This window comes from Budorcas taxicolor, chromosome 4 (genome assembly GCF_023091745.1).
Source record: "Budorcas taxicolor isolate Tak-1 chromosome 4, Takin1.1, whole genome shotgun sequence".
NCBI lineage: Eukaryota > Metazoa > Chordata > Mammalia > Artiodactyla > Bovidae > Budorcas > Budorcas taxicolor.
Genome location: NC_068913.1, coordinates 114444356 through 114458278, shown reverse-complemented (window position 1 = coordinate 114458278; position 13923 = coordinate 114444356).

The window sequence follows — 13923 nt, the reverse complement described above, 5'->3', positions numbered from 1 at the left end:
TTCTCCCCTTTAATCTAACTTGTTGCCTGGGAGGCTATTCTGCGTGGACTACATCAGTGAGATCTCTTTCTGTTGGTCCTCTGCTTGGTTTCTGCCAAAGGAAATCCAAGCAGCAGGTCTCTTGAAGGTACAAAAGCAAGATCAGTATATCTGTTCCCCTGCCTCTCTCCCTGCAGGGTCATCTCTGAGTAGTTGCTACCCTAAGTTGAAGGTCACAGCTCCTCTCCTTGAGATCTCTCCACCCAACTCTCCTTCTGGATTCCACCTTTGTTCACCAGTTAGGGTACTGATACAATTTCCTCACTGTTACTGGACCTCTCTCTTGTCATTTCCAAACCTTGTATCCATCACTCATAGGAAGCCTCTTCACTGGACTCTGCTTCAAATATCACTACAGACCATCTTTTTTCTGCTAGAATCCTGGTGGATACATCTTATGATACCTACTTCTTTTTCTATTTGAACACATTCCCTGATTTTTATTGGTTTGTTGTTGTTGTTGTTGTTGTTGTTTGTTTGTTTGTTTTTTCAATCCCCTGACAGCAGGAAAGTCTCATGTGACTGTTGAAATCTCTGGGAAAATTTTACCCACATAGACTGTGACCTTGGCAGTGAACACATTAAAGGTTCTATCTTGCTAAAATCATTACAAAACTTCAGTGATAGAGAGATGAGTTTATATTAAAATAAACATGGCAGATAACTCCAACTCAAATATCTGGAATTTTTACAGCTGTCCTTTGTTTTGTTTCTGAAAGTGACAAAGTATTTACTGCATCCGTGAAACTTAGGGACACAGGGAAAAGAAAAGGAAAGCAAAGCTGCTTAGTCATGTCCAACTCTTTGTGACCCCATGGACTGCAGCCTCCCAGGCTCCTCTGTCCATGGTATTTTCCAGGCAAGAGTACTGAAGTGGGTTGCCATTTCCTGGAGATTAAATCTGGTGAGAATAACATCTCAAATACCTGCTCATTCTAACGTTCTTCACAAAAACTATGAATAGAGTAAGACAACGTGCAAGGGAAGTCTGTTGTGAGAAACATTCATAGTACATGTGGAAAAAAAAAAAAACAAAACAGCAGGCCCCAACTGCTATTTGCTATAACAGAATCTTATGTTTATAGTTAGTTCCTTGTGAATGATTCATCAGTTCAGCATTATCTCTAGAGAGCAAACAATCATGCACTGCCCAGACATATTTACTTTATGAACCATTTTGATGATATTTTCTCTCAGGGATTTGCAGAAGCATTATGAGGTCAATTAGTTTGTGTGTTTCTAGGATTGTGTTAGGACCTAATGAAGGTGCAACTTAAAGGAGTTGATTTCTTTTCTCTCAAACCTGTGTTCTATCTTTGAAGGTAAAACATACTCAGAAGGAAAATGAGTAATTCAAATGTGTCATATAGGCATCATCTTTTCCTTGATGCATGAATTCTTGATCATTAGATTATCTTCACTTTCATTATATCCCAGTTCTCTCTGAAGGTGGTTCTGAATCTTGAGGTCTCGGGAAGTTCCAGCACTCATTGTGTGTACTATTGCTATGGTTGAAACTTGCCATAGCCATAATCTGTAGTTGAGGAAAGTAGGATTCATAGGAGAAGACTTGAGGAAGAATTCTGGGCTTGCGATCTACTCTGAAGGATGTATAGGATGTGTGCATGTGGGTGATGGGATGATATGCCCCCTTCCTTTTAGAAAGAGGAAAGTTAGGGTCTGCAGGTGAGATCATCAGGGTAGATTCAGAAGTGACAGCCTTCAATTAGGTTTGTGACAAGCTGAGTATCAGAGTCAAAGGGAGGGTCTGACACTGAAATTTTGAACTGAAGGTTATGTGAGAGGCCTAGGGTGAAAGTGGCAAGATATTAACATAAATATTCATTTCTACTAACTCAGTATTGATAACATCCCCACAATCCAGTCTTATGTACTAAAAGGTTTGTGTACAACTTGAAAGGAAGCAAATGGTACCCAGTTCTGTGAGGTGTAGTTTTTTAAGTAATTCAGTAGGTATTTGAGTAGTTCAAGAGGAAAGTGAAAGTTGAAAGTGGCTCAGTCGTGTCTGACTCTTTGTGACCTTATGGACTATAGTCCATGGAATTCTCCAGAGCAGAATACTGGAGTGGGTAGCCTTTCCCTTCTCCAGCAGATCTTCCCAACCCAGGAATCAAACTGGAGTCTCCTTGGATTGCAGGTGGATTTTTACCCATTGATCTATGCGGAAAGGGCTTTGTAAAAAAGGACACTGTGATTGGAAGGACAACAACCTTCAGAATTGGCAAATTTGAGGGGATTATGTGTAGAGTAGTGGCTCCCCTAGTCAAGAGGGTAATCTCTCTGTAAGCATGGCATTTCATAAAGGAGGCTTCATGGGGAATCCTCTTGTGCTCTACCCAACAGGACAAGAGTTCCTCCTTACCTCACACCAATAAGGTGGTCCCTTGGGTTTTGGTGCTACCTGAGGACATGAGTGCTGCATGGTAAGAGATTCCTGGGGGACATAACCAGTGTCCTCTGGAGTGACACTTTAGAGCCAGATGCTCTTGGGGGAAATATAAAAGATGTTTCCATGTGCCAGAGGATAAAGACTGAGGAGGCTGATTTGAAGCAACCATAACTCTCACTGACTATGGGACCCAAGTGTGTTCTTCCCACAAATCAGCTGTAGGCCACACAGGGGGGAGCCAGCCAAAGCCGGCTTAAAGGGGACTTGACTGGACATCTACCAGGGATCCCATCTCTGCCAGGAACTGGAGTTGAAAGGACCATCTGGAGGGCAGACAGCAGTCAGCAGTCGGACATGTAATGGTAGATTTCCAGGGGAGGCTGTCTGCAGGGTCATTAATGGGGCCCCATGAGAAAAAGAGACACTAAGTGTGTCTCACTCCCCAAAGACCAGATTGCGCTGGACTTGTCTTCAGTGGTTTCTTCTCTCTCCTCCAACCAAGGAGGAGTCAGAAGCAAGCCCAGTGGCTGGAGGAAGAGGAGGCAAGGGCAGAGGTGCAGATGGAAGCAGCCCCGTCCACACTGCTTGGCCTTCAGCAGAAGCTGGCAGAAGCTATGGGAAGGAGAAGATTTACCCTTCAGTGAAATTCAGCTTGATTACTGGGTTGGATGCTTTAATTACACAAATAGATGAGCAGTGGTTGGAGAGAGTTTCTACTTAGGGTAGCAGCTATCTGAGATTTCCTTCATGAGACACTAATGGAGCCAGCATAACAGGTCTATAGGAGACAAGAATATATGTCCTCCTTCTTTGTGATGTATTTCTTACTTAATGCAAGGCTTAGATATAGATCACCTCATTTTCTGTGGAGGAGAGCACTCTACAGAAGAACCCCAAGATCTTCCCATTCTATTCCCGAAATAGTGGCATTGGATGATCTGAGTGGTGTAGCAGGAGTCCAGAGAAGCACTGTGCTCCTTCAGATTATGGGAAGAAGTTTGAGCTGGCCGCATCCCTCTCAGACTGGTTCAGTTCAGTTCAGTCACCCAGTCGTGTCTGACTCTTTGTGACCCCATGAATCACAGCACACCAGGCCTCCCTGTCCATCACCAACTTCCGGAGTTCAGTCAGACTCACATCCATTGAGTCAGTGATACCATCCAGCCATCTCATCCTCTGTCTCCCCTTCTTCTCCTGCCCCCCAATCCCTCCCAGCATCAGAGTCTTTTCCAATGAGTCAACTCTTCACATGAGGTGGCCAAAGTACTGGAGTTTCAACTTTAGCATCATTTCTTCCAAAGGTATCCCAGAGCTGATCTCCTTCAGAATGGACTGGTTGGATCTCCTTGCAGTCCAAGGGACTCTCAAGAGTCTTCTCCAACACCACAGTTCAAAAGCATCAATTCTTCGGTGCTCAGCTTTCTTCACAGTCCAACTCTCACATTCATACATGACCACTGGAAAAAACATAGCCTTGACTAGATGGACCTTAGTCGGCAAAGTAATGTCTCTGCTTTTGAATATGCTATCAAGGTTGGTCATAACTTTTCTTCCAAGCAGTAAGCATCTTTTAATTTCACGGCTGCAGTCACCATCTTCAGTGACTTTGGAGCCCCCCAAAATAAAGTCTGACACTGTTTCCACTGTTTCCCCATCTATTTCCCATGAAGTGATGGGACCAGATGCCATGATCTTCATTTTCTGAATGGTACTTATGTATAAATCCCACAGAGTCAGGAGAGTCATAGAGGTGGAGTAGAGCCTGCATATGTGAAGTGTAGAAGTGTCCCTCAGAGCCCTGATCCTTATGTACTCAAGATCAGTCAAAGACCATCCTTGACCAGTTAGGCATCTGTGTGGTGGAGTCTCCATGTCTTTGTGACTGAAGAGAAAGCAGGCAGTAAAGTTTACTGATGTGAATGGAGACTCTAAAACAACCAGTGTAGGGGTAACTCTGGCAAGAGCTTTGACTGTCCTTAGAGATCATGACTTGACCTCTTTAGTTTTGACAGAGTCTCAATCTGGTGAATAAAGTCAATGACCAAGCTTGAATACATGCTTTGATTGAAAATAAAAAGAAGCTACAATCACAGACTTGTTTTCTTTCCACTATGGCATTTAAGTTCAACGATGACTCTAGATATGTGAAAGAGAAATTTATTTTCCCTTGGTTAGTTTTGTTTTGCTGAGTTAATGGCCCCCATAGGGTTATTTTTTCTGTTTATCTTTGTCTCTTTCATCTCTCCATCATATTGCAGTTTTTCCTCAAATGGCAGTTCTCCCTGTTTACCTTTTCAAATTTTGGAATACATCATTAGAAAAGCTGGGAGTTTCACCTGTAAGTGAGGGTTTTGAGTGCAGGCCTCACCTGAGGTGACTGCGGGACAGGCTGTTATGGAGATGGAACACAAAATGCCCAAATGTGGAGGATTTTCTCTGGAGATGCTCTAATTAAAGGGCAGAATACTTCAGTTATGCACTCTGGAAAAGAGACCTTAAAGTGTGAGCCTCTGAACAGGGGCAAGTGAGGAGACAGTTGGGCCAGCTGTTTCATGATCATATCCTCAGTGAATCCTCAGCCCCATCCCATCGCAGCTGAAATGTCTGAAGCCCACCTCCCCACGGTGCTTTTGTCTCCTCTGTGGATGCCTCAGCCCTAGCCTCTCTAGGCCCACACTGACTGTGAATGTACTGCCTCAGTGCTCCTTCCAGAAATTGTTGCATCCTCTTGTATCTGATATGTATGCTCACTGTGACATCCCAGTTTGACTAGGGATTTCAAAAAGAAAATGTCTGTGGTCTATAATTGATCTCAATCCATTTTCCAGAATGGTTGACATATGACTAGTTTGCTAAATTGATGCTGAAATTTCAAATCTCCTGTTACACAGAAATAAAATGTAATAAGAGAGGATGTGCAAACTACTCTTACATATTTATACACAGAATTATTTGTTGTCATCTACAGCTTGGAGATAGAGACTTTCTAATACTAATTTCAAATTTTTATTGCTTCAGAATGGGCAAAGATAAAGAAAATTGGCTTCTTAAAGTTTCTATCATGTTTAGGCTTTTAAAACTCCATCATCAGGAAGGCAGAAGAACCTGCATCCACTGATTGCACTCATTCTTTTATTCAGCTCACGACAGAGCTGCGACCATCCTCAGTTAGGCCTCCTCAGCAAGTCTGAGTCCACTGTGAGAATTACCCCACATAGAGGAGGGGAAGTGGAACTTGGTCAAGCCAAAGGGGAAGGAGATGAGGCAGGAAATGGTTGTGCCTGTGTACACGTGAATTTAGAACAGCCACTCTTGTTATTGTGAGAAGATTCTGAGAAATGGGCCAACTGGTTGGCATAGAAGCAGCAGAATTCATCCAGAAAAAGGCAGAAACCTCCCTTTTCTACAGTGAGTAGATCTAATCTCCTTCTATTTTGTAACACTAGAGCTGCCAAGAAATCGAGTTGATTTTGAATAGTTATTAGAACTTCGGATATTTCCTGGAGGCTGTCTGATAGGTCTTTGGATAGTGCCTGAAGTTTTGGATGGAGGTGGTTAGGCCGGCAGTTCCTGTTCCAATTCCAGCTGCTATTCCTAGTCCTACTAAGAGGGGAATGAAATGAATTGTTCATTTTGTTTGCTTGCAAATGAAAGGAATAGGTAGGGGTTGATTACTGGGGACTATAAAAATGTTAGGACTGGAATATATCAGGGTGCAGGTTCCAGTCCAATTAGTAGGTAAACAGAGGTATATAGATGCCCCACACAAGAAAAACAGCCCAGGTGTCACAATACAACAGCTGAAGTCGAAGGCGAAGAGGAGTCAAGGGGGAGGGGGTTTGATCGTTCATTCAAGAATGCTCAGGGCCCCTGCTAAGGTGGCCCCGACGATGGGAGAAGCGGAGGAGTATGCTGAGCGAAATCGTCCTTTAAAGGTTAAAGAGTGTCCTGTAGGACCAGAAATATTATATACGCCTTTCCAGTGGCCAAGAGTGAAGTGGAGGCTTGGTTACACATGCGCTTAGGGATTATGCCCAAGGGTTGGTCATATGAACTGTTTTGGGAATTTCTAGATATGCAAAAAGGAGCTGGTTGTAATACTGTTACTTTCTGGGTGATAGGGCCTCCAACTGGAGGTTTCCTGTTGTAGGAGGTAAGGTCACTGAGCAAAGATTCTGAGTTTGTCCAAATTCTGGGTTTGATGACTAGTGTGAAGATATTTAAGATATGAGACGAATAAAGGCTCCCCATGATATGAGTGGTGTAGGGATATGTTACCAGTGGTCCAGTCAAGGATGGATGTGAGGAGGACTGAGTCTCCCAGAGGAGTTATGGATAGACATATCCAGCAGTCTTTAGCCAATTGTGGGTCAGAAGCATTGAGAGTATGGGTTAAATTAAGGGTCCAGAATAGATAGTTGAGGTTAGGGTTTTGAAAGTGTTCTTCCATCAGAGGAAAAAAAAAAAAGAAAAGATAAGAATATGCTAACCAACATTTGGGGAAGTGAATGTAAGACTACTATGGAGAAGAATTAGATTTCAAATGGATAAAAGTTATAAAAGATTCTTTGCAGCCACAGGGTGGAGATGTAATCTTAAACGTGTTTGAATGTGGATCTTTGAGGACTTGAGGCCCAGATATCTGCCATGAGTTGTTCCAGAAATAATTGTAACCATGAAACTGACAGGCTCATCCGAAGTCAGTTAGGGTTGGTGGAAGCTGTGAGAACTTTAGAGTTGTAGGGCCTGTGTGAGAAGCTTGGTAAGTATTAGTAATTATTCTCATTATTGAGCTGCATAACCTTTTTTAGTCGAGTAATGTGCACCCAAGGGGTGATTTCTTTTAATTTTGCAGCGGTAGGGGTCAGCAGAATTACCATGTAGGGTCCTTGCCATGTAGGGTTTAGATCTGAGTGGGACTGAACTGCCATATAGACTTTGTCTCCTATTTGGAGGGATGGTATGGGAGACTGGGATGTGGTCGAGGGAGTAGGTTATCTCGACCAAAGGGCATCTCCTATCTGGGCAAGTAAGGGAAAAGGAAGGTGGGATGGCAGTTTGGGACCGTCCTGGGAGAAGGAAAGACCCAAAGGTGTTATGGGCCTCCCATACATGGCCTCAAATGGACCAATACTTAGAGGTTTTTTGGTAAAGCCCAGACCTTGAAGAGGGCTAAAGGAAGGAGTTTAGTCCAATCTTAATGAAGTTTGATTGTTAATTTGGTTAGAGTTTCATTTAGGACTCACTTGGTTCTCTCAACATTACCAGAGGACTGGGGGTGATAAGGAATGTGAAACCTCCAAGGAATTTGAAGGGTTCGTGCAGTATTTTGGGTGATTTGGGTTATGAACTCGGGCCCATTGTCAGAATGGAGGGAGGAAGGCATTCCAAATATAGAGAAGGTTTCAGTGAGAATAAGGCGAACCACAGTAGGGGCTCATTTGTTAGTAGTCAGAAAAGCTTCAATCCATCCAGAAAGTGTATCTATGAAGGCTAGATGAAATTTAATCCTTTTATGGGTGGAATGTGGGTGAAATCTAGTTGCCAGTCTTGTGCTGGAAGATGCCCGTGAATTTGGTGAGTGGGAAAAGGAGGGGGTGAATGTTAGAATTAGGATTTGTCCACTGAAAAATGGTACAAGTTTGGGTGAGATTATTTAAATAAGTTGCATCGTCCTTGCTCAGCTCAATAAAGTTCTGAAGGAAAGTCTTAAGTACTTTTGCAGAGGGTTGGAAAAGGGAATGTAAATATGAGAGTAATGTGTGGATGTTGCTAAGTCGCTTCAGTCATGTCCGACTCTGTGCAACCCCATAGATGGCAGCCCAACAGGCTCTCCTATCCCTGGGATTCTCCCGGCAAGAACACTGGAGTGGGTTGCCATTTCCTTCTCCAATGCATGAAAGTGAAAAGTGAAAGTGTGAATGTTAGGCTCATCAATTTGGGCCCTAGTAAAGACAGGACTAACAGAGGCAGCCTGAGGTTTTGCTTCGTGATTTGCTCTATTGTTATAAAAGGAGATAGGACTGTGTCGCTGATGTCCCCTGCAATATATTACAGCGTCTTGTTTTGGAAGCTGAGCCACATGAAGGAGTTCAGAAATAAAAGAAGCACTGAAAACAAATGTGCCCTTTTGAGTTAGGAATCCCCTCTCCCTCCAGACTGTAATATTAGAATGTAGTTTGTTATAGACATACTTGGAGTCAGTGCAAATGTTTACCTTTTGGTCTTTGACTAGAGTCAAGGCTTGTGTAAGAGCTGTCAGTTCAGCCTGCTCTGAGGATGTGTGAGCTGGGAGTGTGGCTGACTTGATGAGGTAAGGGGGAATAACTTTGTTGGGCTGTCCCTGGACATTAGCCTATCTAGCCCCAAGTGGGGCTTGTTTCTGGCCACTGCCATCTATGAACCAGAATGGGGCTGTGGGGTCAGTCATGGGCTGATTGGTTATATGTTCAAAGGGATTAGGTGACATATCCAAGTTCTGAACACAGTCATGAGATAGGTGCTCTACTTCTGGATCTGGTGTAGGGAATAAACTAGCAGGATTAAGAGGTTTCACCTCAGTTCAGTTCAGTTGCTCAGTCGTGTTCGACTCTTTATGACCCCATGAATCACAGCATGCCAGGCCTCCCTGCCCATCAGCAACTCCCAGATTTTACCCAAACTCATGTCCATCGAGTCGGTAATGCCATTCAGCCATCTCATCCCCTGTTGTCCCCTTCTCCTCCTGCCCCCAATCCCTCCCAGCATCAGGGTCTTTTCCAATAAGTCAACTCTTCACATGAGGTGGCCAAAGTATTGGAGTTTCAGCTTCAGCATCAGTCCTTCCAAAGTATACCCAGAACTGATCTCCTTTAGGATGGACTGGTTGGATCTCCTTGAAGTCCAAGGGACTCTCAAGAGTCTTCTCCAACACCACAGTTCATAAGCATCAATTCTTCAGGGCTCAGCTTTCTTCACAGTCCAACTCTCACATCCATACATGACCACTGGAAAAACCATAACCTTGACTAGACGGACCTGTGTTAGCAAAGTAATGTCTCTGCTTTGTAATATGCTGTCTAGGTTGGTCATATCTTTCCTTCCAAGGAGTAAGCATCTTTTAATTTCATGGCTGCAGTAACCATCTGCAGTGATTTTGGAACCCCCCAAAATTAAGTCAGCCACTGTTGCCACTGTTTCCACTGTTTCCCCATCTATTTCCCATGAAGTGATGGGACCGGATACCATGATCTTAGATTTCTGAATGTTGAGCTTTAAGCCAACTATTTCACTCTCCTCTTTCACTTTCATTAAGAGGCTCTTTAGTTCTTCTTCACTTTCTGCCATAAGGGTGGTATCATCTGCATATCTGAGGTTATTGATATTTCTCCTGGCAATCTTGATTCCAGCTTGTACTGCATATAACTTAAATAAGCAGGCTGACAATATACAGCCTTGACGCACTCCTTTTCCTATTTGGAACCAGTCTGTTGTTCCATGTTCAGTTCTGACTGTTGCTTCCTGACCTGCAATCAGATTTCTCAAGAGGCAGGTCAGGTGGTCTGGTATTCCCATCTCTTTCAGAATTTTCCACAGTATATTGTGATCCACACAGTCAAAGGCTTTGGCATAGTCAATAAAGCAGAAATAGATGTTTTCCTGGAACTATCTTACTTTATCGATGATCTAGCAGATGTTGGCAATTTGATCTCTGGTTCCTCTGCCTTTTTCTAAATCCAGCTTGAACATCTTCAACCAGCTTGAAGTTCACAGTTCACATACTGCTGAAGCCTGGCTTGGAGAATTTTGAACATTACTTTTCTAGCGTGTGAGATGAGTGCAATTGTGCGGTAGTTTGAGCATTCTTTGGCATTGCCTTTCTTTGGGATTGTTTCCTTAATTTCACCTTTTAATAGATCTTTATTAGTGTATAGAAATGCAACAGATTTCTGCGTGTTAATTTTGTATTCTGCACTTCACTGCCCTCCCTGATGAGCTCTAGTAGTTTTCTTTAGGATTTTCTATATATAGTATCAAGTCATTTGCAAACAGTGACAGTTTCTTCTCCCTTTCTGATGTGGGTTCCTTTTATTTCTTTTCTTTTCTAATTATCGTGGCTAGGACTTCCAAAACTATGTTCAGTCAAAGTGGCAAGAGTGGGCGTTATCAACTTGTTCCTGATCCTAGACTGAGTGCTTTCAGCTTTTCACTGTTGACTATGATGTTTGCTATGGGTTTGTCATTGTTGTTATTTAGTCACTAAGTCATGTCCAACTCTTTTGGGACCACGTGGACCGTAGCTGCCTGGCTTTTCTGTCTGTGGGACTTCCTAGGCAAGAATACCAGAGTGGTTAGCCATTCCCTTCTCCAAAGGATCTTCCCCACTCAGCTATTGAACACACATGTCTTGCATCGGCAGGCAGTCTCTCTCCCTTTGAGCCACCAGGGAAGCCCATGGGTTTGTCATGCTGCCTCTAAGTCACTTCAGTCATGTCTGACTCTGTATGACTCCATAGATAGCAGCCCACCAGGCTCCCCCGTCCCTGGGATTCTCCAGGCAAGAACACTGGAGTGGATTGCCATTTCCTTCTCCAATGCATGAAAGTGAAAAGTGAAAGTGAAGTCGCTCAGTTGTGTCCGACTCGTGTCCGACTCAGTCTTATCGACCCAGGCAAGACCACTGGAGTGGGGTGCCATCACTTTCTCCGATGAGTTTGTCATATATGGCCTTTATTGTGTTGATGTATGTTCCCTTTATGTCCCCTTTCGGGAGATTTTTTATTATAAATGGAGGCTGAATTTTATCAAAAACTTTTTCTACATCTATTGATTATGATTGGATTTTTTTATTCTTCAACTTGTTAGCATGGTATAACACATTGATTGTTTTGCAAAAATTGAAAAATCTTCATATCCCTAGGATAAATCCCACTTGATCATGGTATATGACCTTTTTAACAAATTATTAGATTTGGTTTGCTAATTTTTTAAAATTTTACTATTCATAAGACTGAAGGGAAAGAGCAAATATTGGCCACAAACAATGAACAAAAGACAAATACAAACAGCAGTTAACATTTCTGAATTTCTAGACGTAAGTTCTAAAAGGATGTCAACACTCAGGACACTATGACATGGAATCATGATGTCAATCACCTCAAAAACAGAAATCTAATTCATGAGAAATGCTTTCTTTTAATAACAGAAAGGCATTTTTCATGATGGGCAGAGCTCTCCCAAAAGAAAACCAACAGTTGCAATTTATGGAGCCAATAAGAAAGATATTTTAAAAGTGTCCCACTCCTTAATAAGCTATACTCCAGTACTAAATATAAAAATATTTTTAAAAGTCTCCCACTCCAATAGATGCTCTACTCATAAGTTTTGCTTTTCATAAATACTTTAACTTTTTAGAATGTTGTTTTTCAGTGGCTAAGTGGTGTCCAAACCTTTGCAACCCTGTGGAATGCAGCATTCCGGGCTTACCTGTCCATCACCAACTCCCAGAGCTTGCTCAAACTCATGACTATCAAGTTTGTGATGGCATCCAACCATCTCATCCTTCCTCTTCCTCTTCCCCTTCTCCTCCTGCTTTCAATCTTTCCCAGCATTAGCGTCTTTCTCAGTGAGTTAGCTCTTTGCATCAGGTGGCCAAAGTTTTGGAATTTCAGTCTCAGTATCAGTCCCTCTCATGACTACTCAGAATTGATTTCCTTGAGGATTTACATGTTTGATCTCCTTGTAGTCCAAGGAACTCTTAACAGTCTTCTCTAACACTACAGTTCAAAACATCAGTTCTTTGGTACTCAGCCTTCTTTATGGTCCAACTCTCACATGCATACACAACTACGGGAAAAACCAGTAGTCATTTTAGAATGTAGGAGTGGGTTAAAAGTGATTTTGCATTTTTGCTATTTTTATCTCATTTGTCTGAAATAATATGCTATTCATTTCTGCATAAACTAGTCTCCTAGTCCTAACTCTGGAAAATCATTTATTTTATTCATCCATAAAAGTCCAGATACAGAACTTTAAGCTTTCAAAGTTGGACATACTTGCTTTTGAAAAGAAAATATTGTTATACCACAACATGTTCTGTTCAGTTCATTTCAGTTCAGTCACTCAGTCGTGTCCAACTCTTTGCAACCCCATGAATAGTAGCACGCCAGGCCTCCCTGTCCATCACCAACTCCCGGAGTTCACTCAGACTCACGTCCATCGAGTCAGTGATGCCATCCAGCCATCTCATCCTCTGTTGTTCCCCTTCTCCTCCTGCCCCCAATCCTTCCCAGCATCAGAGTCTTTTCCATTAAGTCAACTGTTCGCTTGAGGTGGCCAAAGTACTGGAGTTTCAGCTTTAGCATCATTCCTTCCAAAGAAATCCCAGGGCAGATCTCCTTTAGAATGGACTGTTTGGATCTCCTTGCAGTCCAAGGGACTCTCAAGAGTCTTCTCCAACACCACAGTCCAAAAGCATTATTAGCTATCATAAATAATTCACCCACAGAATCTGGGTTGTATGAATGTGATGTTTCTATAACATTTTACATAATAGTTTTAGATGATCCAAAGAGCCTGCAATGCAGGAGACCCGAGTTCAATCCCTGGGTTAGGAAGACATCCTAGAGAAGGGCATGGCAACCCACTCCAGTATTCTTGCCTGGAGAATCCCATGGACAGAGGAGCCTGGGGGGGCTACAGTCCATGGGGTGACAAAGAGTCAGACAAAACTTTGCATGACACAACAGTCAGATGCTATGTCTGTATGGTCAGAAGGGAAACTCACTAGCAGAGCTTTAGGACGGCTGCAATCCGAACACTCAGATTTGAGGGATTCTGTAGAAAAAATACAAGAAAAAATGGAGAAAATGAAGTTATATGATAACTTAGATGATGAGGAAGAGAAACAATCAACAAAAATGAAAAATAAAGGCCACAAGAATGATAGAAGTCAAGAACAGATCTTTGTCAACCGACCAACTGCACCTTTGGTAGACCCCTGCTTTCAATCCTGAAAGCCCTTGGGATGATGGATTTGCTTTTAAACACAGATATCTGTGCCTAATAAAATGACACCTTTACAAAAGGGCTTCCCTGGTGGCTCAGAGGTTAAGGCGTCTGCCTCCAATGCGGGAGACCCAGGTTCGATCCCTGGGTCGGGAAGATCCCCTGGAGAAGGAAATGGTAACCCACTCCAGCATTCTTGCCTGGAGAATCCCATGGACGGAGAAGCCTGGTAGGCTACAGTCCTCAGGGTCGCAAGAGTCCGACATGACTGAGCGACTATACTTTCCACACCTTACAAAAGGGAGTTCTATGGGACAATTGCAGGGGGATGAAGACCCTGTTTCTTCCTGTGGCTGTAACTCAAATGCTACCAGATCCTCAATTCTCACAAGGAGGAATTCACTATGATTATAATGCCATACATTCAAAAACCATAAAGGAGATGAAACAGGCATGTACCCAATATGGACCCAATCCTCCTTATACCA